Here is a 26,495-nt window from a genome sequence, read left to right as displayed (position 1 = left end):
CATTACTCTTAGTCACATCTCAATTGCAATACTGGTGATGCTTTCCCATGGTTGCTGCACCATCCGCACTAAATAGGAAAATACATATCTCCTTAGCTCAGCAATGGCATCCTTTAGTTTATCCTTCCTGCATTCACACACTTCTTCACTTTCGCAACAGCCATTAGCTTCTCACAGCAGACTAATGTCCAGCAAGGGCCAGGTGGAAACCCAGAACTTCCTGGCCTTCAAATAACAACGCTGCAACAGTGCCAACAGGGATATCACTGTTTCTTTTCCAAATAGTGTTACAACCCCAGGGTCACTGAGTGACCTAACACCAAACAGGGCATCCAACAAATAGGATACTCTTGCTGGCACAGGGGAAGTGCCTTTGCTTGAGGTCCATGATGTATTGGGGTTGCCCTTGATTCCTCATACTAAAGGTTACAATAATAAGTCTCTTCCAAGACAAAGCATATCGAAGTAAAAAAAACCCTGAAGAAAATCACACTGATAGGAGAGGCTGACTGGACTGACATAGTTGTTTTTATTCCAGCCTCGTTCAAGGTCTAATCTGAGTCCAGGCATCGCCTTTCCCATGATACCGAAAAGCTTGAGTGATCCTCTGGATCGCCAAGTTAATTCCTTCCCAAGGGAAAAGTACAAAATTCTAATATCTAACGAGAGACAGCTCCCATACCTTTCACCAGTGGCACTCAGCAAGTAGAAGTTGTTTTTTTACTCTACTGTGGCACTTTGAAACAAATGGTAGTGGCAGTTTGACCTTTTGTAACCTCCTCACCTAAGAGAGAATGACAGGTTGGAACAGGACTGAAAATGTCATTCCTGTCACTCCTGGGCTCTAGCCACTCAGGGAGACTTGAACAATCATTTGAACATACAGGGTGTGTTAAACAAAAGGAGCCACCTGTATTCACTGTTAAATGTGTACAATTAGCCATGAGGGGATTACTCATTAAAATTCAAGATCTAAAGCTTTAAAGGAAACAGTAACAGTAAATGTCTGAAAGAAGTACACCAGACTTTTCAGCTAAATCAAAGGATATGTAAAACTTGGTGACTTTCAACTTAGTCAGTGGCAAGGCAAAAAAGATAAGCATTGTATCTATGACCAAAGGGTCTAGAATTATGTTACAGCATCACCAGTTGCACATGTGTTTCTTTGCTTAGTTGGTAAAATTACGGTTCATGTTCGGTGGAAGAGGATATAGCTCAAAAGAAATCAAAGGCAGTTTGGCGTAGAAGAAAGGTAGACATGGGAGGTTTTGCCTCCCTTAGGTAGACTTAACTTTCCTCACACATGAAGCAAAGAAATAATATCTTTTGATGACAAGTTGATTTAATCTGCAAAAGCGCCGATAGAAATATAACACACACACTTTTAAGCAAAAGATATTCCCCTGTGGAGTATCTTGTAGAGTTTATTGCCATGGCTGAGTTTCCTGAAACTTCATCGACAAACACAATATCATCACTACAGAGCAAACAGGAATCAAGTAAAGACTGGTACAGCAAGTTCAATGGTTTCCCCACACTTGCCTGACCTCTGTGTGTTTGACTGGAGGGAAAGTCAATGAAAAGCTCCACCATTCTCCACCACCGTACGTCTGCATGACTAATGAAGTAAGCGAAGAAGGCTGGGGCATGACTCGCGGAGAAAGATTAAGAAAGAAGACAAAAAGCCTCCTCTTCTGAGGGAGAAATCTTACCCTTGTTCAATCTGCCCACATTACCTTGCATTGTAATGTGATATAAAAAGACACACAATGCTGGTCAGTGTTGATGTAGTAGCATACAGAGTAAGACAGAGAGGACAGCAGCCTGTGTGAGGGAGTGGGGGTGAGGAGGTTGTGATTAAACCACTGAAGTGATTGTCTCCCAAACAATCATGATTAAAAACTGATGAATCATGTACCATCATCAACCAGACATAGAGGACATCCACAATACATTCAATGTTAATGAAAAAAATGTTCAAAGGATGTTCAAAACTTACTTTCTCTATTTACCCAATAACCATACACAATCTGCCATTGTGTGAATTGGTGTTTATAGTGTTGCAGTGCATCTACTGCAATTCACATTGATCTCAAGTAATAGTCAAATCTATTTCTTGCAAACATTTTATAACCTTTCATTTTGACCTAAATGTAAATGTGATTGTTAGAATATTGTTAGAATTAATGTTGTAGAACTATAATAGCTGAACTATCAATGCAAGCATTTACCCTGTTATTATTGTTGCAGATTCTGTTGTGAACATGATTGATTGATTGATTAAGTAAAGAAGTGCTTTTGTGGTGCACAAAAGCACTTGTGGTGGTGGTGGGTGCACAAAGTGCATCGTGACTCCTTAAAAATAGTGTAGTTAGAATAATGCAACAGAATCCCTTTGTTTAGTTTACAGTTCCAAAAAGTGGACTCTCCTTTCCTCTACTTATTCCTCTACAATCATAGTTGTTTAATAGCCTGACCACTATTTTCCTTAAATTTGAAGTGTTACACGAACGATTAAAAGCTTTTGTATATCTGGTGTGAATATTGTATGAAAAAAAACAAAATATGCAGTGAGTGAATTTGCGTGACATTTTGTAACCTATACGTTAAGAATCACTGTGTGCTTTAGGTTTTCTATAAAAATGTGTTCGCTATTATAGTAATACACTGTAAAAATGTAATCGGTTAACGTTACCAGGGACAGGAAATGTTTTCATGACATAGCAGCATAAACACAAATGCTATAAACCGGGACTAGATCACAATACAACAATCAGGAATTTAAATAAAGCTAAGTCACACAAATAAGGTGAGGTTGTGTATGGTTTATTTGTTGTTACACATGAGTCTAGAAGGATTTTATTCTGTGTGAGATGCAGATTCAGCCATTTAGCTCAGTTTTGAATCCCTCCATTCTTCTTAGTTGCTCTTTCTTACATATTGGCTTAGTGTTCATGTCAAGGTTTGGTTTCAATATGTAACATATAACAACACCACCATCACTATTAATATTTGAACACTCTATAATAAAGATTACTTAAGAAAAACATTTCCTCTAAAATATAGATATATTTGAATGTAGCCTTTTTATTTTAATCCACTTAACCACCATTGACCATATGTTTTAAGCCATCTGAGATTCTGCTCATTCTTTTACTCTGAAAGGATTTTTGATGATAAGCGACCAAAATTCCAGTCTTGGCCATTACTTGTAAAAGAACTCATAGGAACTCAAATATATCTCATATTTCTCCGCCCCTCTGTCAGAGCAGCAGTCATAAAAGAGTGGTATTCAGGCAGCTTGGGTGTCTCTTCCGCTCCATGTGGCATTTTGCTGGGATGCTTTTTACACACACCTTCCGTGAAACCTTACCTTCATACACACACAATGTATTTATCTCTGAGCAAGGTTTTGTGTATGTATGTGTGCTGGAAAAGGTTACTCTCCCAATAAAGTCCATTGCAGACCACTGATTATCTGATGAAATATTTTATTAGTATTTCAATCATTAGAATTACTCCAGCTACATTATCTGATCGTGACTGCCAGTGGGCTGTTTTTTTTTTTTTTCGTGATTGACTAAATAATTAGTTAAATTTATGGATTGTGGTCTGAAGAGCTTTACAATCATCATCAGCCACCATGATTAACTGTAATTTCAATGTTCCTAAAGTGATCTGTGTTCCACTAATCTCCCAATCAACCCACCCAGACAGAAGATTAGAAGACACCTCACTTAATCATAATGCTGGCGTTTAACTTTGGTGTCTGACGAAAAAAAGAAGTGTATAATCATTAACTTGTGTTCATTATTTTAATCAGTCGCTTGTAGGTTTTGTTTTGCTCCAAAGGAAGTGCATCTTGTTGTTTTCAGATTAATTTTCTTTCCTGTCTATAACTTCTCCACTGATTTGTCAGGAGAAGCAAACAACAAACACAAAATTTTGCTTCAGCAATTCATCACAAATAAGAGGAGCCCTTATAGGTCTTATATTTGTGATGATTGTGACATTTTAACAAAACTCTGGTGTGGTCTTGATAGCAAACACTCTACAGTCTATTATGACAGTGTGTATCACAATGGGTAATTTTGTTTTTAATTGTATAGTCTTCCAAGCACTTTGACCTCTAGTAGCCTGACAATGTGCATCCTAAATGTAAACACAGCAGAATCATGTCTTTGCGTGGTCCTCAAGGAGATGGACCAAAACACTATTATGAGAACATTCGGGAACATTGTTATCTGTGCAGCCCATGTCCCCTCCCATGGTAACACACATGCTGCTGGCCAAACACCTAATTGCATCCAGCATCAACTGCAGGGCACCGCAGGAGCCCTTGTTTTTATCCACTGGTAATTTTAACTTCATTCACCATTCATTACCAATATGTTAAAAGTTCCACATGAAACAATAGTGTTTTGGACAAATGCATTGGGCAAATAAAACATTCTAATACAGCCAGACCCCAGTGTCTAATATATTGAAGAGTGTTTGGTCAAAGGACAATGTGGAGTCAATGGAAGGTTGTTTTATTGGCACTGACTTATACAGTACATCCTTTACAACAAGTTTATAAATAAAGCCACCAAGGCAAGAATTGATTATATAATCTTCATCACACATAACATAGTTGCTAAAAGTACAAAGAAAACAGCCAGAAAGAAAAAATCAAAAATATTGTGAGACTCCATAATGGCTATTACTAACATGAAGTGTTTGGTCGCTTTAGGCAGTCTACAAAAGGATCTGAACAACTTTTATATGAGATTTGAGTTGTTACTACAGACTGTGAGATGAAATTGGACACTATTTCCTTCTTTGCAATTGAGGATAATTTGTTGATCAAAACACTTCATGTTCAGTTCCTGTTTCAATGTCTCTCTCCAAACACATGGAGGAGGCCTGATGGAATCACAGTGGAGCTATTTCCAACATGTCTGCGGATAATCAAACTGGTCCTCTCCTTTGAAAAAAAAAACAAAACAACAAAAACAACAAACAGATCTTATATTTTCTGCCTTAAACTGCACATATTGTTTTGCATGTGTTTGTTAACGTGTTCCCTGTATGTGTGTTTTGCAGGTGATGGCGGTACTTGCGGTAGTAATGTGGAGTCCAATACAAATCTCTCCCATGGGGACAATAAAGTGTATGGTGGGTTATCTTTTCCTGTAATATCTTATGTGTATGACTCTGTGCAGCACGTGTGGGCTCTTTTTCTTCTAAAGCTCATGAGCACAGACTTCACAGAATCGCAGATGTTGAAGACAAAGTGCTCTGCTTTCTTCTCCACTCTCATGCGGGACTCTTAAAATGGCCAGTAGAACCTGTAGTCTATGCACAAACTCAATATTCCTTTCATAAATCTTTCTGTCTCTTAATTGAGACAAAGTGCATGTGAGCATCTGGGCCAAAACTCCATTGAAAGGCTGGAAAATGTGTTCCTCTTTGTCCCTCAGATGTTCTACTAGTTGGGGAATCAATTTCTTGTGCAAGCAATTGATCCTTTCCCATTTCTCTTGTGTTTCACAGTAAATTGAAAGTGCTCTGCACTCTTGGTATGTAGTCTAAACTACACACTTCGGATAAGACATAGTTTTGCAGCTCATGATGCCATGGGAATTTCCATCCTCTGCTTCGTGGAGTTTTTTCTTTTTTTCTTTAGCCTTTAGAATGAAAGCAGTCCAGTGCTATTGTTCTGGTTCAAGAGCCAGCAGCAGAAACCTTTCCCCTCTTGAGTATTGTTCGATAAGATACTCCCTCTACTCCCACACAAACAAATGAATAGCCTTGCCCCCATTTTCCCCATTGGGCCACACACTTGTGCTTTGCCGAATTGTCCTAGTGAGCCTCCACCTACAAACATCCCACAGACTGACTGATAAAACTGATATATCTAGCATGCTTCTGTGCATTGAAGAACACAAATCCCACATTTATTTTTCTCTTGTCATTAAGATTATATTGCATTCCACATATTGTTGTTTTGCAGCCAGCGCAAATCAAGTCAATCTGTCCAATAAGGCGCTGCAGCAGGAGGAGAAGGTGGGTGTGATTTATTTCTGGCAATTAGCATAGAAAAGGAAAAGGTGTGTTAAAAAGAGGACGAGAGGAAGATGAGGTCTTTTTATTATGACATTCCAGGCCTGGTTCACTGGTTTAACTGAAGCTGTATAATGGGTCTCATATAACCTTTTCTTTTTACTGTATCACCATAGCGACTGCTACGGTAAGCAGTTGATCTCATTAAAACGGGAGATCACGCTGACAACAGTTTGGAAATTGTCCTTGAGAAACAGAGACAGCAGCCTTGAAATGCTAGTACAAGTCTCCTGACGAAAGGACGTCGTTTTGGCAATTTCCGTTCATATCCAACAAACATTTAAGGATTTTGTATCCCCCTACATTAGCATGATAATAAGATTCAGGAGGACACCATGCAATGCAGCAAGGCAAACCTTGATTCGCTGCAAGATAAGCCTGCATTTCAGACTTCCTTTAGTGAGGTCCTAAAATTCCTGGCATGCATTGTCTAAGGCCAGATACAAAAAAAGATATACAAGACGCTTTAAATTCTAGTACGATGCCTACATAAACTATGCCCATCATAGAAAACACAATATGTTTTTGTCCAAATGTGATGGTTGTTTGGGGCACATTTTTAAAGTTTGTCACGTACGTGTTTCTATAGCTATGCAAAAAGTTTGGATGTTTGTGTTTAAGTAAAAAAAGAGAGCGGATGAAGCTCGAGACACATTGTGAGGACAGCTGTAAGTTGCACTGCACCACCTAATTAGCATGAACACAACCTAAACCAAGCCACTTCTCTCACATGGGCACAAACGATCCTTGGTACCGTAGACAAACGCTGTGAAGTGTTAAAGCTTGTGTGTACTCGTGGGGTACTAGCATTCCTACCTAAGCTTTAAGTGCTGTGAGTTTTATCAAAGATGGCCATCATGGAAAGAGTCAGGTCCCTATGGGAAAGTGAGGAGGGTAATCCTGTTAGAAGTGCTACTATCACGCCTGACAGCTACACACACTGTGACCATTTCAACTGTGACCCACTGAGTGCTGTATTTTGCTCAGGAATGATCCTGTTTTTTTGGAATGAAGCTATGTGTTGCACAAACCCATCTTTGAAAATACATTTGAAAATACCAAATGCCACATGGAGATGATACCCATAAGTCCTCCGCTCCATAGAGTCAGTGAGCATCTAAGTTGTACGTAAGTATTAGGCTACAAAATTAGGATAATTTCACTTCACACATCTCAGACAATAAATGTTGTGACAGTTTGTTTGGCAGAACTTGTTGGATTTACTTAAGAACTGCAAGAGTAAAATTTCAGTACTTTCTGCCAAAACTCTAGCTGCTTTGTTTTTCAAACACTAATCTAAATAGTAATTTTGCTGACAGACAGTTCACCGCAGTGGGTGGGTGCCATGGAGACCTCATCAGCTTTGCACAAGAGATGTTTATATAACTACAAGTAACACTTCATATACCTTCTGGAAATAACAGCTTGCATGCAATCAGAGCTTAAAGCTACCTTGACAATATCAACCTTCTGGGACTGTAGCACCGCCTGCTCATTTACAGTTGAGTGACACATAAGGACCAAAATAAATTTCTAAAGTGCCTCATGAATTTGTATTGGGGGTCTGAGTTAAATTGTAAATATTTAATGTTGAGCAGTCAGAATTTGGATGTCTGTATTATATCACGGCCTCAGAAGTTGCTTATTTCTGATTAATTTAGTGTTTGGATGAGTTCATAATGATCAGGATTTTGTACAGTGGTTCTACTTGTGGATGAGTCATGCAAATAGGGGAATAACTTATCTCTTTTGACTAAAATAACATACTTATTTTAAATCTCTGAGAAAACTGCAATATGTTTATGATAACAAAAGTGCATTATTTGCACTTGCATGAACTTGCAAACATATATCATGCATTAAATAATTTTGGATTGTTTGCTAAACCAAAATTTTGAAAGCAATTTTGCTTATGTTCTTCAGATGCACATTTGCCTCATTGCAGACATGTCTTTTGTCACTTGTCAGTGAAAATACTTTGATAATGTCCACATACAGCCTTTACACAGGGTTTAAGAAGGGTGTGATGTCTGGAAGATTATATAGTCATTCAGTGCAGATGTATATATAGATGTATATATCCTGGCTCTCTCTCTGCAGTGTGTGCTTGAACATGCTGTGCTGCCCCATCATTACCTTGTCCAGCCACTTAGAGGGATTAAATCTACTTTCATTCTAGAAACCACAGTTTTGTTCTCTAGCTGCAAGGTTGATAGATCACTGGTTTACTGAAATTCCTCAAAAAAGCTTCACATAATTTTAAATCCATTAGTTTTTTATCTTTATTGTAATGCAGTGACCAAGAAATCTTGCAACATAAAAGCCCATAAGAGGAGTTTTTACTATTCTCTCATGTGATTGGAGCTATATTTGAAATAGCTATGACAGCACCCTTGTGGCATCTGCAACGCTTGTCTTGAAATTTGGACACTTAGTGTCCTTTTGGCAGCAGGCATCCCGTGAAAATGCACCCTATGTCATTCCGGCTCTTTCAAGTGATACGAAATATCTGTGACATGGCACTAGCCTTGTTTTAGTCCACATTTTCCTCCTTCTCCTGGCCCTGCACACACACAAATAAACACATACTCACCTGATCACTTACACACAGGCATTGCATGAGCACACCTCCGATGGTCTATGGTCAGACAAATTGAAATGTGTTGTGAACACAAATATTTTATTGAAGGGGCCAATCTAAACTTGTACTAGCAACCTTTATGTACGGTCATCACAGACATCAATGGGTTTGTTGCGCTAACCTGGGCATTCTCCTTATTATCTAATTTGCCCAAAAGAAAAAAGACTACTTGTGTGTGTTGTTATTTTTTGTTGTACAGTCCACCATGGTCCTTTTCAGTTGAACCACTTTTTTCAGTTATGCAGTGAGTGACAATTTTACAGGCAAGCTGCTACCCCATTCACTCACACAGTTCACTCAGGAGCAAGACATTAAGAGGCAAGGACGAAGTAAAAAACATAGAGTCTTTACTAGCATTATAGTGTAAAAGGAGCTTTGAATTTCCAAGAAGACATCTACAGTGCAATGTCTGAGTGTGGCTGCATAGCTACGGTGAAGTTGGCTCATTTACTGCAGAACTAGCAGCTAATGCAGTACACCAAACTTTACAGCACAGTGTGAGTCATGAACACTAACACATACTTATAGCCAGGAACAACTGATTTGATTTATGGTTTTGACAGTTTCTCACAGTTTCAGTTTCATACAGTTATTTTACATCTCTGTCCAGTGCACTGCAGTGTGAGCTCTAACTGGCTCAGATTGGAATAACAGATTACCTTGGGTATTTGGACTCAAAGGATGCGATTAAATCCACATTTATAAAAATGATCTTCTCACTTCTGTCAGGGTAAGCTCATTGAAAGTGGTTGCAATATATATTTCAAGTGTCATATTTCATTCAAATATATCTAGAAATCATATTGGTCATGTTCATTTGTCGCTTTGCAACCATGCTACTTGTTAATGGATTATTACGTACATTGAGGTCTTTTTCCATCTCTCCATCTATCTAACTTTCATTTAACCAGAGTTAGGTCATAATGGTTCAGGTTCAGTAACTTAGCCCCAAGGCATTTCTAGATGAGCTCTCTAGGTCTTTATTTTCCTGCAAGAACAATGCCAATGTTCATCCAAGCGAAGGTTCTGTGTAGTTCTCCTTGGCACCAATCTTTTTTATTTAAGGCTGCACCTGCTTTTGCAATTTTCTAAGCATCAGATCAACTTAGAGATGCAGCTTCGACTGTGGTTATGTGAACTAGGTAATATGGTGCAATTCTGGTTCTCATTTTGGACATAAACAACATTAGTGATAGAACGTACTCAGAGCCCCTCTTACTACAAACACCAGTGCATACACACAGGGACCACTCCAACATCAAAAAACACTTTTCACTGATCAAGTTTACCTCCTACTCAACTTCTGATTAACATAATAATAATAATAAATACAATAAAACGATTACCAACAATACAGTATTATATGATCCTATTGCCCAGAATTTTGTAGAAAGGTCAGCCCAGCTGTCATGACTGAGCTACTTACGAACAACCATTTGACCTTGAATATTCAGTAGTTTGATTGAAATAAAATTGTATATTTGAGACATCGCTTATTTCATCTGCATACCATGATTTAGTAAAACATTTTTGTGTACAGTAATTTAACAAACTTTCATTTGCATTTTTTTTGTTTGTTCCTGTGCTGACCATTAAAGCTTAATGTAAAACCGACCTGGTAACTACAATTATCTCTAAATCAATGTGGAATGGCCTTAACCTGTTATTACACTATAATTAAATGCAGGCTTTTAACTGCTGCTGGACAGTGAAGAATGAAGCTGAGGGCCTATTTTATTCTCAGGCAGCGCAACAGCATTACATAATAAATCATAAAAAAATGCTGATAGTGCAGCGCTAGAAACTAGTTCCAAATTTCAGTCAAATTAACTTTTTTTTCCTTCCAGTCAACTCATGGTACTGCTCCAAAATCCTGCACCCTCCACTTTAGGTACTGCAGGCACAGCCTATCTATTAATTTAAATACAGTCATTTTTTTAAATTTATATAATAATAATTTATAATTTAAAAATATTTAGGGACTTATATATTGCAGTTACACTCATCTATCTATTGCATTTCAAAGACAAAAGTTGCTGTTTTCACATATGCAGAGTAGAAGACAAGTGAAGATCAATTTTCCTGTAACCTGGTTGCACAGCATAAGCAGCTCACAGATTTCCAGCAGTGGCTTCAGTGATTAGCTCCGTGTTAATTCTTTCTTTGACAGCACATTTATGGCGATTCATATTAATAATTGTGATGTTGTGTATTTTTAATGTGTTAACTCTTGAACTTCATAGTAATTAATTGATTGACCTCAGTCTCTGTCCCTCACTCGTTGTTTTTAAAGCGGGTGATAGGAACTGGCATGATTGGCCATTATTTATACCTGACCTGTCTGCACCTTCTCATAATGCATTCCTCCCAGTAATAATGTATTCAGCCTGTCCTTCACATTGTGCTTTGTTGCACCCTGTAATGCCAATGCCGGCGATCTATCTCCTAGAGTCTCTTGCCCGTTCGATGTGCCCCAAAAACCCAAATAGGTTTCCTGATCAGTTGCCCAATCCACCTCAACCAGCTCCTACTATATACTCCTTTGAGCTGTCCAAACATGTCTCTAAGGGTAAACCCGGCCACCCTACAAAAGAAATTCAGCATTTTTGCAGACTTAGAGTCTGTGTTCAACCAGGGTGTGAAATAAACTGGATCTGGAGATGTGTTACATCCCTCAACAGCTTAAACAGTTTAGAGTATTTTGATGCAGCTGTCTGATGCCTAGAGCAATTTTTTGAGTTTGATTTTATTCACTGCTTTCCAATGCAATCCCACCACCTCTAAAATGAGCTAATGTGTCAGCATAAAAACTTACATAACAACTTCCTAAGCCAATGATACACTAGGGATGTGGTTTATATGTATTTTTTGCTTGTGGTAAAAATTCAGTTAGTGTTAAATTCTACTTGTAAATAGGCAGGTTAATGGCTTTAGCTAAAGATGCACCAAAAATACAAAAAAAAATTGTTACTTTATTCTTTAATAAAGAACTTTTTCATATTTCTGTCACTCTCACTTAAATAAATCTCAAAATACGCTCAAGGTAACTGAACTTTTTTTTGCATGTACATTTTCCTGGCACAGAATCAGATAACTCAGACTGGTCAGTTGGTCACTGGTCATAAAGGAGCAAGCTTAAAACCGGTCCATAGTCTGGTTCTGCTCTCTGTCCGACCATCAGTGCATCAGTACTGTAGGTTTAGCCCTTCATTAACGTTTTACTGTTTATAATGACCAATTACTGTCCAATCATGTTGGAGACCCTCAAACTGGGGACCCTTTTTGAAATCCATTATGGCTGTGTATAAAGCCAAAATCACGATAATACATACATTATGGACTTGACTGTTTGTTCTTTCAAGCTGTGCTTTAAACCCAGAATGTGTCTCTGTACCTTGTGTTCATACTGCCCGGTTCAACAAGATTTAACATGGTTGCCAGAGCACAGCGCTACTAAATCTAAGCAAATCAGCACCTTGTTGATTCAACAGAAAACAGGCCAACTGTGTGCCACTTTGTGTGCTTGGTGCACTCGTAGGTCTTCTGCACTGTGTCCACCAGTACTATTAGTTCTACTTCAGTGACACTGAGCATCCCTTCACACCGAATGCCACTGCAGAATCATTTCTGTTGTAAGAGTCGATGCCCTGTGACATGATTCAGGGGATGTGCGTGGTAGTTGTTGACTCAACAACACGGACAAGCAAACGTACTCCCTATACAGTGACTCAAGCTTCTGTCATATCCCTGACTTGGCTCAAGTCAATACCTGTTGGTGATACTAAATAAAATAAGAACAGTTTTTATCATATTTCCTCCTGATCCATGTCAACTCCTGTTCAACAACACATATCATCATCATTTTCCTTGTCTGAATTATTATCTTACATATGTCTTCTTCTGTTATTTATCCTAATGTAGGCGTTTTTTCTTAGCTTTTATGGCTAGTTTAAATGCATTGGATCACATAGTTCTTACTGGCTACTTGTGTGTATGGCTTTTTGCAAAGGAAGAGTGGATTGAGTTTTTACTGATAGTTGACGCTCTGTGATTGTAAAATGATTTAAATAGCTGTCTTATTACCCCTGTCAGGTTAATCCACATATTCATTTGTTAATTTGTGGTTTTTAATTAAATCTATGGCGCAGCACATCCTCTCTGAGGACTCTGGGAGCTGACTGTCTGAGTCACATTGATACCTGCCCAAACCAATTTATTTTTCAAGCTCTTGTTCTAATTTTTAATACAGCAAATAAAATAGCTGTTGATAAAACTGTAATCCCAGATGATCAGATAATAACGAACAGTGAAACTGCCCTTGACTCTGTAACTGGTAATCTTTTTGCCCTGTATGTGAACCAATAAATACAGTAAATACAGCCATTCATTAAAACAAACACAATCCCTCAAATGATGCAGTATTCTTGCAGCCTGCTTACTGTATATCTGATAAAAGAAAATATTGAATTCTTTATTTGGAATATATATATAGTGTATCTTCTACTCTATCTGTCTCCTGAAAAACTCTGTGAACATCCCTGACAGTCAGTAGATGCAGCAAATCATACTACAAACAAACATTGAATATTAATAAAATATTCAAATGTACTGTTACAGTATAAGGACATTTTAAGGACTGTTTCCAGTCTGTGAGGAAAGATAACAGTACTGTTCACATTTTATTTTATTTTTTTTACTATGCAGTGTGGAAATTTTCTGGGCAGCTGAACTTCCAGTGAACTGGAACGATTTTGGCACTGGGACTGGGATATGAGTGACTCCGCGGGCAGTGCACTACCTACTAAACTAGTTTAAGACACATCCCCCATGACTTTTGTTGCCCATGACTTTGTGCACAGTGAAGGTACAGAGGGGATGAACAGAAGAACATGACATAAAGTACTTCCTGACAGCTTAAAGAGTCACCGACGAGATCAGATGAGCCCTGTGTCTTTCACCTTGCAGCATGTGACCAGTCACAGCAGCGGACAGCACCACCATGAATACACAACGGTTTTCTGTTGACCTCATGTGTTGGAGCAGGAGATGAGAGTTGGGATGGAAAGAGGAATGGAGGGAATAAGTTAAGAACATTCACTGATTCCAAAGCAGGAGCATGGTGTATGTTGAAAATGGAGAACATATCAGGGGAGGGCACTGTATTTGCATGGTAATCCAGTAGAGCTGTTAGAATGTGGATCAGCTTGGAAAATCCTCTGTCTCTTCTGTAAGAGATTGCTGCAGGCCAGGCAGGCTACCAACAAGGCCTGTGGAGATGAAAATGTATGTGTGTGTGCACATGTGCAAACCCATGCTTAATACATACCAAACTACACAGTTACTGTGAGTGTGTGTGTGTGTGTGTGTGTGCACGCCTTTTTGTACTGCATGTGTGTGTTTTTGTATTTCTGTCAGCATCCTCACAGGAAATTGTCAGCGGCTGCACAGTAGCCTTGGTGAAGTAGTAGGGTTGAGGGAGGAGGGTTAAGATGCATGGCTGCCTTGCTGTCCCCTTAGCCCTGAATTTTGGCAGCCCATCAGAGGCGAACAGATAAGGCCTCACACATGCTTCATGTTTGGTGAACCGGCAGTTGGCTGTTTAGAGACAGATGCTGTGGACCAGTGGGAGGAGTGGACATTGCACTTTCTATCTCCTGTCTTTCTCCATTTCCTGTGGCAGGATGCTGATTTACACTAGAGTAGCAACATCTAATTTGTATGAATAATGCATCTCTCCCTTTCCTATTTCTACCCTCTCTTTCTAGCCTAGCAAATACCGGAATACAGGAAACGAAATCAAGCTCTAACAACAGCAGTCAGGTTAAGTCAGACATGTAGCCCAGGAGTACAAAATGGATGAGCGCCAGACTGCCTGACATTAAAACTAATGACTTTAATTACTTTTAATGGTGAGAGTGTGTTGCCATCCATTTTGTAACAGATGTAGAAATTAGTTGCAAAGAAAAAAAAAAAAGAGTATTGTGTCATATAAAGAACATTCTGTAATATCAAAATTCAACCTTGGTCTCACTGAAAGGAATCCCACCCTGTCTGATTTTTTGCTGTGTTCTCAAGATAATATCCTCCAACCAATTATAAGCAAGATTCTATTATTTAAAAAGTCACTGAACTTTAAATGTCATGTATTCAGGAAGTATTCAACCCACTGAGTGATTTTTCTTTCCTCCGTTTTGTGATGTGAAATCCTGAATTGAAAATAGAAAGGTGACTCTTTTTTGTATTTTCAAAGTATGAAAAGTTTAAATGTTTTCAGTCTGTCTTCTTGTTCATGACACTTGAATCTGAATTCCTGCTAAGGTGCATTAGAAAATTTTTGAATTATAACTTCAATAGAATTATCTGTAGACATTTTAAGTGAAGATAGGCAAGACGAAAATATCAAAGACATTATGAAGATAAATTGTTTAGAAATATAAATAAAAACATTATTCTAAAACTGCTGGTGCTTGTGCAACACAAAAATAGTAATAACAGTGCTACATGAAGCTAACTCACACAGATTTAATTAAAATAGGCTTAATGTTTATTAAATATAGTCATTAAATCCATTAAAAAAACAGTTAATTTATACTAAAAGCTTCATTTTCTGTATGAAAATACAGTTGTCCAACTGCATTAGTTATCAACAAATGAACATAGGAGTAGTTTTTTATTTTTCCATTTGTAAACATATGTACTCATGTGTGAATGAATTACAGAGATCAGTTTATTTACAGTAGATTGTTACATTTTAAAAGGTCCAGTGACCGAACGACTCATAATTATAATCTATTCATAATTTAACTAAACCTATTCTGCAACCTGCAAAAATGTGTTTGACTGAAAATGTCTGTTGTCAAATTTCAATAATTACTTAAGTCTCTGTGTGTACGTATGTATGTATGTATGTATGGAGTGTTAAAAAAAAAAATAACATCATTCTGTTTCATTTTTATGGTATAAATAAGCTCATTTTTACCTTGTTGAGAAAATATTTGAAGAAACTAAAATGAGCTGTTATTTTGTTTAAAATTCACATATTTACAGTTGATAAAAGCACCATTAACAGTATGACTGTAATGTATTTTGATGAATCTGTTGGAAACATCATAATTAACAAGGGCCTAAACCTTCCTTCCTGTTTATGAACATAGAAACACTTTTGATCATGTTGTGAAGAGTTGTTTTAGTACATCAAAGGGTTTTTAGTAAAACATGTACATTGAATTAATGTGTAATATGAAAAACAAAAAGCTTGAGTTATTCAAGTGCAACTGAGCTCAGGTCATGTGGGATTTGAAACCTGAAAAGTATTTGTATAGATGCAGTCACCTATAAATCTAACTGTATCTCATTGGAGGACGCCCCCAAAAAATTGATTAGCTGCAGAAGAAATGTCAACAACTGAAATAAATGTTGACTGATGAAAATGTCCTTGACATTATTCTGTTCCCAAGTATGTTCCTAGTATTATTTCCAACAAAAATCCACTCCAACCTACTTAATTCAGGGGGCTAATTTGGGCCAATGTCAGTTTCACTGCCCTGTCATTGTTTGTGGATCAGCCAGCAGTTATTGCTGTCTCTGTGACACATTCATTACTGCCTAATTAGTATTCTGAATTAATTGGCCATCTTGTTAACTATAACCTCTAAATATTATGATAAAGCTTGTGAGCAATTAAAATGAGGTGGGTTAGAGGCTGTGGTGCTGCAGCAGAGAGGAGGGTAAACTGCAGTGTCTGTCCTCAGTGGATGGGGAAGATGGTGGATTTATCAGGTCAGAAACAGAACAGTAACTCTTTACTTGCTGTTTTTGCTCCATAAGATATGAAGGGAAATAATTCAGCTGTTGCAGTTCAGACCAGTTGGTGGTCATGTCAGGTAGAATTGATTACTGCAGCAACTAGCACTTAGACTTTAACACTGGAGTTTGCTTTTGTTTCCTGCTGAAAGTCACTATACATTCATTTTACTTACATAATATTTTTGTATTGTACAAATAATTTTATAGACATTTATTGATATATGATGTCTTTAATGGTATTTTCTTATTTTAAGAATTTATTGTACAAAATATATATATTTATATATTAAAACAACTATGATTTTTCATGCAGCTCAATCCTGTGGCCCCACCCTCATTGAAGTGACACAGGCAAAACTCTGTGGTCTATTTCATGTGCAATAATGACTATGATTTCCACAATGCCATTCAACAATAACAACAATGACAGTAACAATAGCAAGTTGATTTTCAAATGGCATTTAATGACTCATTTCTCATGATAGCCTTGGTGGGAGGTATGTGACTGCATTGGACACAGGTCCTTCACTTCATGCTGTATTATCTTTCTGTAGCTGAAATGTCCTGAGAATAATCACTTTCTATGTTTTAATACCATGTTTCAAATGTGCACGTTTGTGCATTTATACTCAAATTATAGATTTTAGTTGTATTAGTTTTAACATGTGGACAGTTTTGGATTTTAGGTTTAGATGTTATGTTTCCATAGATCTGGGGAGGAGAGGATTCTGAGCTCTTGTTCTTGGCACAATTTGCCATGACCCAGATCTTATAAGATAGAAGTTGATTAATCTCGGTGTACAGAAGAGGCCATTTCTGTGTTTATTGGTTATATGTGATTTAGATGGTGTTTCCCACCTATTTATTTATTTAAATTTTGCTCAAATGTTGATCTGTACACAGCTTCTTCTGTGTATGATTGCACTGAGTTAGAAACTGACAGGTGCTTGCATCTCACTGCTTGCCACAGTTTCTCTGAACCTCTAAATCCAACTGCTGAAGGTCAGATTTTCAAGTCTTATTTGGATAACAAGAGGCAGTCGGTCAGTAAATCAGGTCAATGGACATAATCCAATATAATCTACTTTAATCTCACAGAGTACTCATGGCAGGAGATTACCTTAGGGATTCATTTTAATTGCTATGTAAAAATCCTGATTTGGCTACGTATGATATATTAAACTTAAATAAAGAGACTGGGAATAGTAGTAGTGGTTTTGCATGTTTGGTTGTTAACAGTGTACAGCTATTTTGTTTGTTTTTAATAAGGGTTTCTTTTTTAAAAATAACTAACTATTCAGAGCCACAAATGGCAATTACCATGGTTTATTTGCTATTTACAGCAGGGTTTAACCAGTTGAACTGGTTGGCTCTTGCTGCATTTTAACACAAGAACAATGGCAAGTAAAACCACCAACTGGGAGCAATTTTATCAAAATGAAACCAAAATAATCCATTAATCCCCCGCAGAAAATACCCACTAATCTTACAAAACATACAACTAAACAAAAGGATTAAGACCACAAGACACCACACCACTTATGCCACTGCCTCATCAGCCACACAACCAGATTATGTAGTTGGTAGTAAAAAGAACAAGAATCATATATTTCTATTCTTGAATTTGTTTTGTTTAAAAAACACAGAATTTGGAATTTGCTGAATTTTTGCAGACATGTTAATCAAATAATCTGTTAATGGTTACTAAAACTAACTAACTGTGCTGTCAGTTCAACTACAGGTAGGTACTCATGTGAAATGAGAGTGCTGTGTGTTTACCATACCATGTTTTCCTAGGTTTTCTCTGTCTCTCTCAGCTTCCACATCATTTCACCAAGTAGCCGTGCTCTCTAAACAGTCGCATTCTTACAAGCACTCATCCAGTTTTGCTTTACACCACCAGCACCTTTCAGAACATATCTCTTAGATACTTCATTAAATTTAATTGGCATTTATAATCTTTGTGTGGACTCTCTCGGTTCGTGTAAGCCTCGGCCAACATAACAGCATTGTAGCATCTTGCACACAGACTCAGACAGAAATTCAGGCTCCTGAAAGTTGCCAAATTTAGTTGGCAGTATTTTTAGCACAATATTAAAACCACTGGTGGACTGGTGCAAGGTTTGATTTTTCCACACTAAAAACAGTTAAGGATTTTAATTCATTCTGCCCGTCACACATAACTTCTCATTCTGCAATCCAGTCTCCTTGGGCAAATGTCAGCATTGCACAAATCTGCAGTGTACATCATTGTATGTGTTGTGGGTTACTGCCAAGTGGTGCACTACCTTCCAAAGCAGAACAGGTCATGTACTGGGAGAGCGACTGCCCTATCACCAGAATAACTCCAGTTTGTATCTACTTTTTGCTTATTCCTTATTTGGACATGACATAGTTAAAATGACTAGGGATAAGATGGTTAGCTTGCAGTGGGCCAAATGAGAAAACAGCATGAGCTGGGAGTTGTGCCCATGCAGTCAGGTAACAAGAAGACAACTGAATGAGTGTCTCACACCAGCAAGCAGCAGAAATTCTTACTTTGCCTTTACTCAAAGCTGCAAAGACCCAGAAAGTTAAGCCTTGAAGAATGTCCACCATGTCACATAATTTACATAACAAAAACATTGGGGCTTCTATAAGCGTCACTTCTCAGGTGACTACCTCTATTTTGTTTTTCAGTTTCACTATTGAATGACAACATCAGTGATTATTGCTTTGAATATGATCCTTGCATCACGCTGATTTTGGTGATAGGGCAGTCACTCAGTCACCAGTAGTAGTTGTTTGTAGTTTAGTAACACATTTTTTCTGTGGTTCCACTGGTTGTTTGAGGGCTTGCAGGGGTGTTAGAGAAAAACCTGGATGAAAAACACCATAGATTTAGGTTCAGAACAGAGCAGCTATGCTTTTTATTTCATCTGCTTTCAATTATGACAAAGAAAAGCAGAGTAACAGTATGGCGTTTTAGTGCTGACACATATGGTGGCAAGAAAAAGTATGTGAACCATTTGGAATTTCATGGTTTTCTGCATTAATTTGTCTTAAAATTGTGATCTGATCTTTATCTAAGTCAGGAGTAATAATAAATATGTGCCTGAATTTATAAGACAAAAAATTATTCTGCCCAATTTACAAAAATATTTGAATAACTGTGAATATTAATTATACCCAAGATCTTTACAACTTCACCAGCTCCAAAGCATCAAATCCAAAATACAGTGTAGACATTCTGTTTACACCAACTGAAGGAACCAAACTATTTTCAAAACAGAAACAGAGAAGCTATCAAGAAGCTGATTTGCTGTTTGCTTCTAAACCATTGAATTACTCCTTAAAGAGTCTGGTGCTTCACATCTTCAACTTCCCTCTTCAAGTCTATGTTTTAAGATTTCTTTTTGCCAAATAGGAACAGTGACAACATGCTTTTAACTTAGGAGGACAATGTGATTTGTGAATATAAGAATCTGTTGAGAATACATCGTGAATCTGTCATACGCTTTTCTTGAGAAGAAATTTAGGAAACACCTTATTATTTTGGGGAAAGCCCATTGTTTGTGTCACTCCACATCACTTTGTTTATCACAAGTGGTAAACGAATTGCGAGGTGTTTATGAAATAACTTTGCATGCAGTACACCTATTAGCACAAGAGCTTTTAAAGGCTATTAGCAATCCATTTTATAGAGCTGTATTCAGCTTGTTGTGTAAAAATCATATCACATCTGTCCATTACAAGGAGCAGACCATAATCCATGATAGGTGCAATTTGATTTAGAAGTCTCACCGTAGAAATAACGATAATTTAGTCAGTGCTCAATACTCTGCATCATTACTTTTGAAACAATTTCTATCTACCTCTTCTTAATAGCTTAAAGATGAATCACTAATTGTCATAGCAGAAAGACAATTAAAAATGCTCTGTGTGGCTGTGGAAGCAAAAACTGATTAAGTAAGAGAGAATAACCACATAGCTTAGAAATACGTGAAAGTAATTGAAATTTTCACCACTTAGTGCTCTGGCGGTGTATTCAGATCGTGTACCTACACACTATTGATTTGTGAGTAATTTCTCTCACGCACTGAACAATATCAGGCAAGGCAAGACTTATGAGCACTCCTACTTCAGATTATTTGAGTAGATTTTCAAAATGAATTCACTTGAAGAGGTGATTATGACTTGATGAGCCCCATACTCCAATGTTCCTGCTTTCACTCTTTCAAAATCAACAGAAATCCCAATGCCAAAAGCATTTTAATTAGTCAATCTGAGTTCATTACCATAGAAACATGTCCCGTTTCTCTCATGGCGATGAGGTTACCATATGAACGCTCATCATAATGTCTCTCTCCCCACCTCTGTGATTTTGATGTAAGAAGCACTGTCCCCCATGGGTGCTAAGGTACGTGTGGTGCAAAACGGAGACCTAATTGGAAATGATCGCTGACAGAAGTTTGAGCCACAGGGTCCCTTAATGATCCAGGCAGCACAGAGTAGATCAGAGTGAACCTCCCCACTACCTGTGAAAGTCATTTAGAGCAGATGACAGCAACGCGAGCCCTGTTGTGGGACTGAGGGGTTACAGCCATGTTGTGCTCAAAGTGATGCAGGGTTGGGGAGAGGGGGAGGGAAATGCAGAAGGAAGTGGAGCCTCTTTGACAGATGAAAGCAGACTGGTAATTGAACTGGTGAAAGGTCAAATGTCGTGAGCAAAACTGTCGCCCAGTTTTGAAGTGCGATTTAGGATTTTCTTCTAAAAGCAGGAGACAAATACCAAGTGCTGGTAGCAATTCTTTAGATGTTCCATTTAGTTTTAGGACTAAATATTGCACCACACAAACAAACTGACACCATGTCATAAGATACTCAACTCTATTTAATAAAACTATCACGTGGCTCTTGTTTACAGGCTGGATTGATAAAAGGTAAACTGTGAACCATTTAACCATTATTATTATTTTTTTATTTTTCTTTTTTTTTCAGTCTATCATGTACAATCATCTTTTTTAAATACACCGCAAAGCATACACACATAGGCCACAACATTAAAACCACTCGATGATATCAATGTTGTGGTGAACTGTGGTCAACATGGACTGACATATCATGTACAGCCACATCAGAACAGGGCTGCATACAGTAACTGCAGGCGGATCAGAGTGCCCACGCTGACTCCTGCCCACCACAACAGTAAAACTATCAGGTGGTAATAATGTTGTGGCTGACCAGAGTATTATACTGTTTTTTTAAACTGTATTTCTGACTAAATCTAGCTACAATCAAATACTAGTAGATTTGCTGTCCATGCCGAAGATACAACTCTGACAGGATGTGTGCCAGCTATGGTCCTATAGTCAGAATGGTTTATCTACAGTGTTAGTTCACTATTATCTCAATGACAACAGGGTACTTTATTTTTTTAGCAGCGGTTATACATAACAACAAGTGTTTTATAGTTTATAGTTTTACTAAAAAATGACTTGGTGTCAGATAGATATGTGCTACAACACTTTCTTTCTTATAAACAATACAGTCAAAAATCATACTCCAGACAGCCATCTTAACTTATTCTCAAAAGAAGACCTTGTCAAGTGAGATCCTGACCTAGGTCTTTAATATCACTGTATATGCCAACACAGAAAGTTTGACAGATAAGCCCCTGGGGCCAAATCACCGAAGGCAGGCTTGTCCAACCACTGTCATTTCCTTGTTGCCTCAGGTCTTAGGATGCTAAAGCTTCAAATTTTCCTCCAATTGAACAGCACAGAGTCAGTACAGCCATCCATCATGTGAAGTTAACTGACAAGGTGACACTTAAATGAAACGACTGAAAATTCCCCTTGGCTCTTCAGTGGCTGAATGATGATACTGAGTGATATGAGTCATATTCTGATGACACATTTTTATGGTCTTGCAACTAAAGTCTGGAACACTGTGTCTTGTTGTACCACAAAAAAAAAAAAAAAAAAAAAATATAGTAGACAAGTGAGATGAAAATAGAGTGAGGATTACAATCAAGAATATCCAACATCTCATATTAATCTGTAGCCTGCGACTTGAAGTTGGAGGTGGAACAGCAGCTGTTCGGCAAAATGGTTTGTATAGTAAATTTGGCTTCTGAAGATTAATTGAAAAACACTTTGAGCCACATAAACACTGACCTTCAGGGAAGAACATAAATCAACATCTGGTGTCAACTTTTGATTTTTCTAAAGACAAATGATTTGAGTTGCATAAAGAAATATGATCCATGTCTGACCAGGTCGGTCAGGACACCTTGCTCCTTCCAGGTTTCATCTTTTCCATGTTCAAACTGAGATTCTTTGGCAAGCCGGAAAGACATCTTTCCTCAGGTCCTTGGATTAACTAGAGTACCCAACTCTGCACACTCAGCAGCATCACACACAATATTTCCAACATTAAAAACACTGGCATTGTTCCAAAATCTCTTGTTGCTTAAAAAAAAACCCGTGTTTGATTCTTATGTCCCATTAAACAAACATTTCTGGTCATTGCACTAAAAGTCTTCAGCTATTAGCCGCTATACGCTTCGTCACTGCTTCAGGTTTCGCAAATAAGTCAAAAATCGTCCCGTACAGGTCTGACATTTTTCTCCCTGACATACAGACCATACTCTTTTACTTATTAAGGTTTACTTTATTGATTAATTATCGAATGTACGAGTACAATATTTTATGTTTTTAACACAATTCATGCTGTATTTGAAATGTACTGCTACCTAGAATAACTTTGCGGCTAGGGAATGGCTTACAGTTTCATATGCAATTCCAGTTAAAGCCAAGCAGGTTAAATAGATGAAAGTGCTAAATCACCTGCTCCACTTAGGGCATATACTACTTTCCTTAGGGAGCATCATGTAAAAGTTTTGCATAGCTATGTTAAAGTGAAATGGGTCATACAGCATATGCTGCAGTTAAAGTCTAGAAGGATTTTCATTTTATTAAATTAATCAGTTCATGTTAAATGACACTGCTGACCCCAATATACCAAACTGTGGCTGCAGCTTGTAATATGTCGGTAATCATGACAAAAGTTTCTATGTTGTGTTGGAGCAAAGGAGGTGGTTCTATTTTTATATTGAGAGACAATTTATTTTGTCCTAACAAAATAACAAAATAACGAAATCATTTCTGGGATGAATAATATATATGCTATAAAAATAAACTATGCAAAAAGACAAATATACAGTGCTATAAGTAATATTAAGTATTTATAAGTTTACAGGAAATCAAAAGTAAAATTACAAAATTACAATTACTCCTTAGTGTGTAAAATGTTGTTTGTCTGATTGTTTTTTTCACTGCTTTTCATTTCTGTTGTTGCAACATATTCATGTTGTTATCAGACACCCTTCTACATCCTTTAAAATTCATACACAAACTGTGTAAAGTCTTGAATAGGTTAATGAGACAAAGGCAGTAAAATACATGCATTCGCCTCAAAAGCAGTTGATCTGCATCAATCTCAGAAAAAGAGATCACGGCAAATCAATAAATACAAAACAAAAACAATTCCCCTTCCTAAAAGCAGCGTACTGAATTATTTTTCATCTTAACCAGTGTGTTTATCCAAAATGTACTGCATGTGTCAGTTTTTATTGCAGCAGATGTCCAGGAAGTACATTTTATTGAGAGTGCACTCGGTACATTTCTCTGTCCCTGACTTACTATGCTATCTCACACTCCCAATTCAATTTGTTAAATGTAAATGTTAAGCTGTAAGCTCCTAGGCGTGAGACCAGAATCTGTGTTGCCATCTGCCATCTCCCAAAACAGAATGACTAAACAAAATACTCTATAACCAATATTAGGCTTCTGTCTCTCAGGTAACAGGAGAGGACCTTTGACTTGGCAAGATGGAATGATAACCTTTCAAATTGAAAAGCTTTTTTCCAAGCATAAACTAACAACCTGATCACAATGTCAAAGTAGCTAAACTCGTTTTGTTAAATGTCAGTTAAATGTCACAGATGATCATTACTGGCTTCTCGTGATTCAGATTCCTAAGTTTGAAAACCTTTAGACTCGTGAACTCTAGCAGTATGTTGTCTAAATTCATTTATGGCACTGAAAGAGCATGGCCACGAATGTTTTCCTTTACAATAAATACATTTCAAGGTTATTTGTCCGGAAACCATATTGTTTGGAAATCTCAGATGTGAGAGCTTATTTCAGAATCCATTTGTTGACAGAAGGTGCCGTCATTGCTTTATTACAGAGATCAGAAACTCTCAAGAGTGTGGCTTTGCTGAATTTCCTGAGCCAACAACCCAGCGATCCTCTGAGTACTGCAGGGTGGGGATTGATTAGGGAGGTCACCTTCAACTCAGAACTGTCAAGGATCCTTCTTCTAACCTCCCTCATTAACAATATAAAATCCCTTTGACGTTTGTGGTCAAATTGTTGTTAGGACAGATCTGAGGGTCTGGAAACATTTGTTTTCTTGTTAGACTTTAGAAGCAGAGAGGCGTTATGCCAGAAAAAATTAAATAAAATAAAATTATTGGCAGGAAACTTTACTTTACTTTACTCTTAAAATGTTTACTTTTCATTGCTTGTGGATTAAGAACATTATGTGTTCTGGTAAAAACATGGGCTAATCTACAAAATGTTCGAAATCCTGGGAGCCCTCACTTTGCATACGCTGTATAAAAGATTTTTTTTTTCTTATCAAGTTTGTTTTTAGTGGCCAACCATAAACAGATGTACACTCAAGGGCTTATATGTTAAATAAGATAAGGTGAAAAAAAACACAGAAAACATGAGCAATAAACTGAATGAATCTCAGCCACACTCAACGTTTTAATACCACTATTGTGGTCAGGTTCATGGCTATGGGGCCATGCATTGTTTTTGCTACCCCCTAACCCTAAGTCCAAAAAGCAGAAATACCAAAATGTGAAAACAGGTAATTTGTGAGCTCCTACCGAAATAAATCAGTCACAATGAAAAATTAATGGTGTCTATGATTTGATGCTGACCATAATTGACAGGTGTCAGAACAAGCAGTGCAATGCGGCAATGCGTATAAGAGACTGTGCAGCTGCAGAGTTCCCATTCTGACCCTGTCTACCAAATGTTAACTGCTGGTATTAATAGGTATTTTAACCTGTTAAACCAGAGCTGCACTTGCGGCAACAAAGACTATTTAAAAGCCTACTAAACATGCAGCAACCTAGACATGTTGAGAGCTAAGAAGCTCTACCTAAATTTCTACCTAAAAAAAACAAAACACAATTTCAACAGCAAGCAAGAAAATTAGTAAGCAACAAAAACAACTAATGCGACATGCTAAGCTAGCGGTGCAAACAGCATATCATATAAAAGCTGAGGCTTTTAAATGGTCTTTGTTGCCTGAGAGGCTCTGGGGGCACTCAGGGTTAACGGGTTAATATGTTTTTTACTAAAACCAACTTGTTCCCCCAACATAGCTATAATTGTAATAAAAATAATATGTTACACTATATGTGTACAAAGTAATAAAATGCAAAAGCTTTTTTGTATCTTTTTTTAGATTTAACCTTCACACAACACAACTCCTGCTTTGTTTCTGAGAAAAATTGCTTTACTGTGATAGCTTTTCAGCATGAGCAAATTAGACCTGAAACGCTATTCCAATTACTCTCTATTCTCCTGTGAGTGCCGTGGCTTTTAAAGGGAAAAATAGCAAAGAAGAAACTAATTGAGGCAATATTCTGCCCAAACAAACAAATACAGTCACTGGTCTTCAAGATAGACATGTTTTTTTTATGACTCAGTGTTTGTGCTTGTGAACAAATATCACCAGACACTCTTTCTGCAAACCCTGCAGATCAGAGTACACAGGATAGTTTAAGTCTTGGGTATACAAATATGGGGTTGTTTACATGTGAGATGCAAGGAGCTGGATAATTTGCTGAGATATAAAAAGCTTCACGGTCAATGAA

The sequence above is a fragment of the Anabas testudineus genome, chromosome 3, assembly GCF_900324465.2.
Source record: "Anabas testudineus chromosome 3, fAnaTes1.2, whole genome shotgun sequence".
Taxonomy (NCBI): Eukaryota; Metazoa; Chordata; class Actinopteri; order Anabantiformes; family Anabantidae; genus Anabas; species Anabas testudineus.
The sequence above is the reverse complement of the archived record's forward strand: the minus strand, read 5'-3'. Positions refer to the sequence as shown.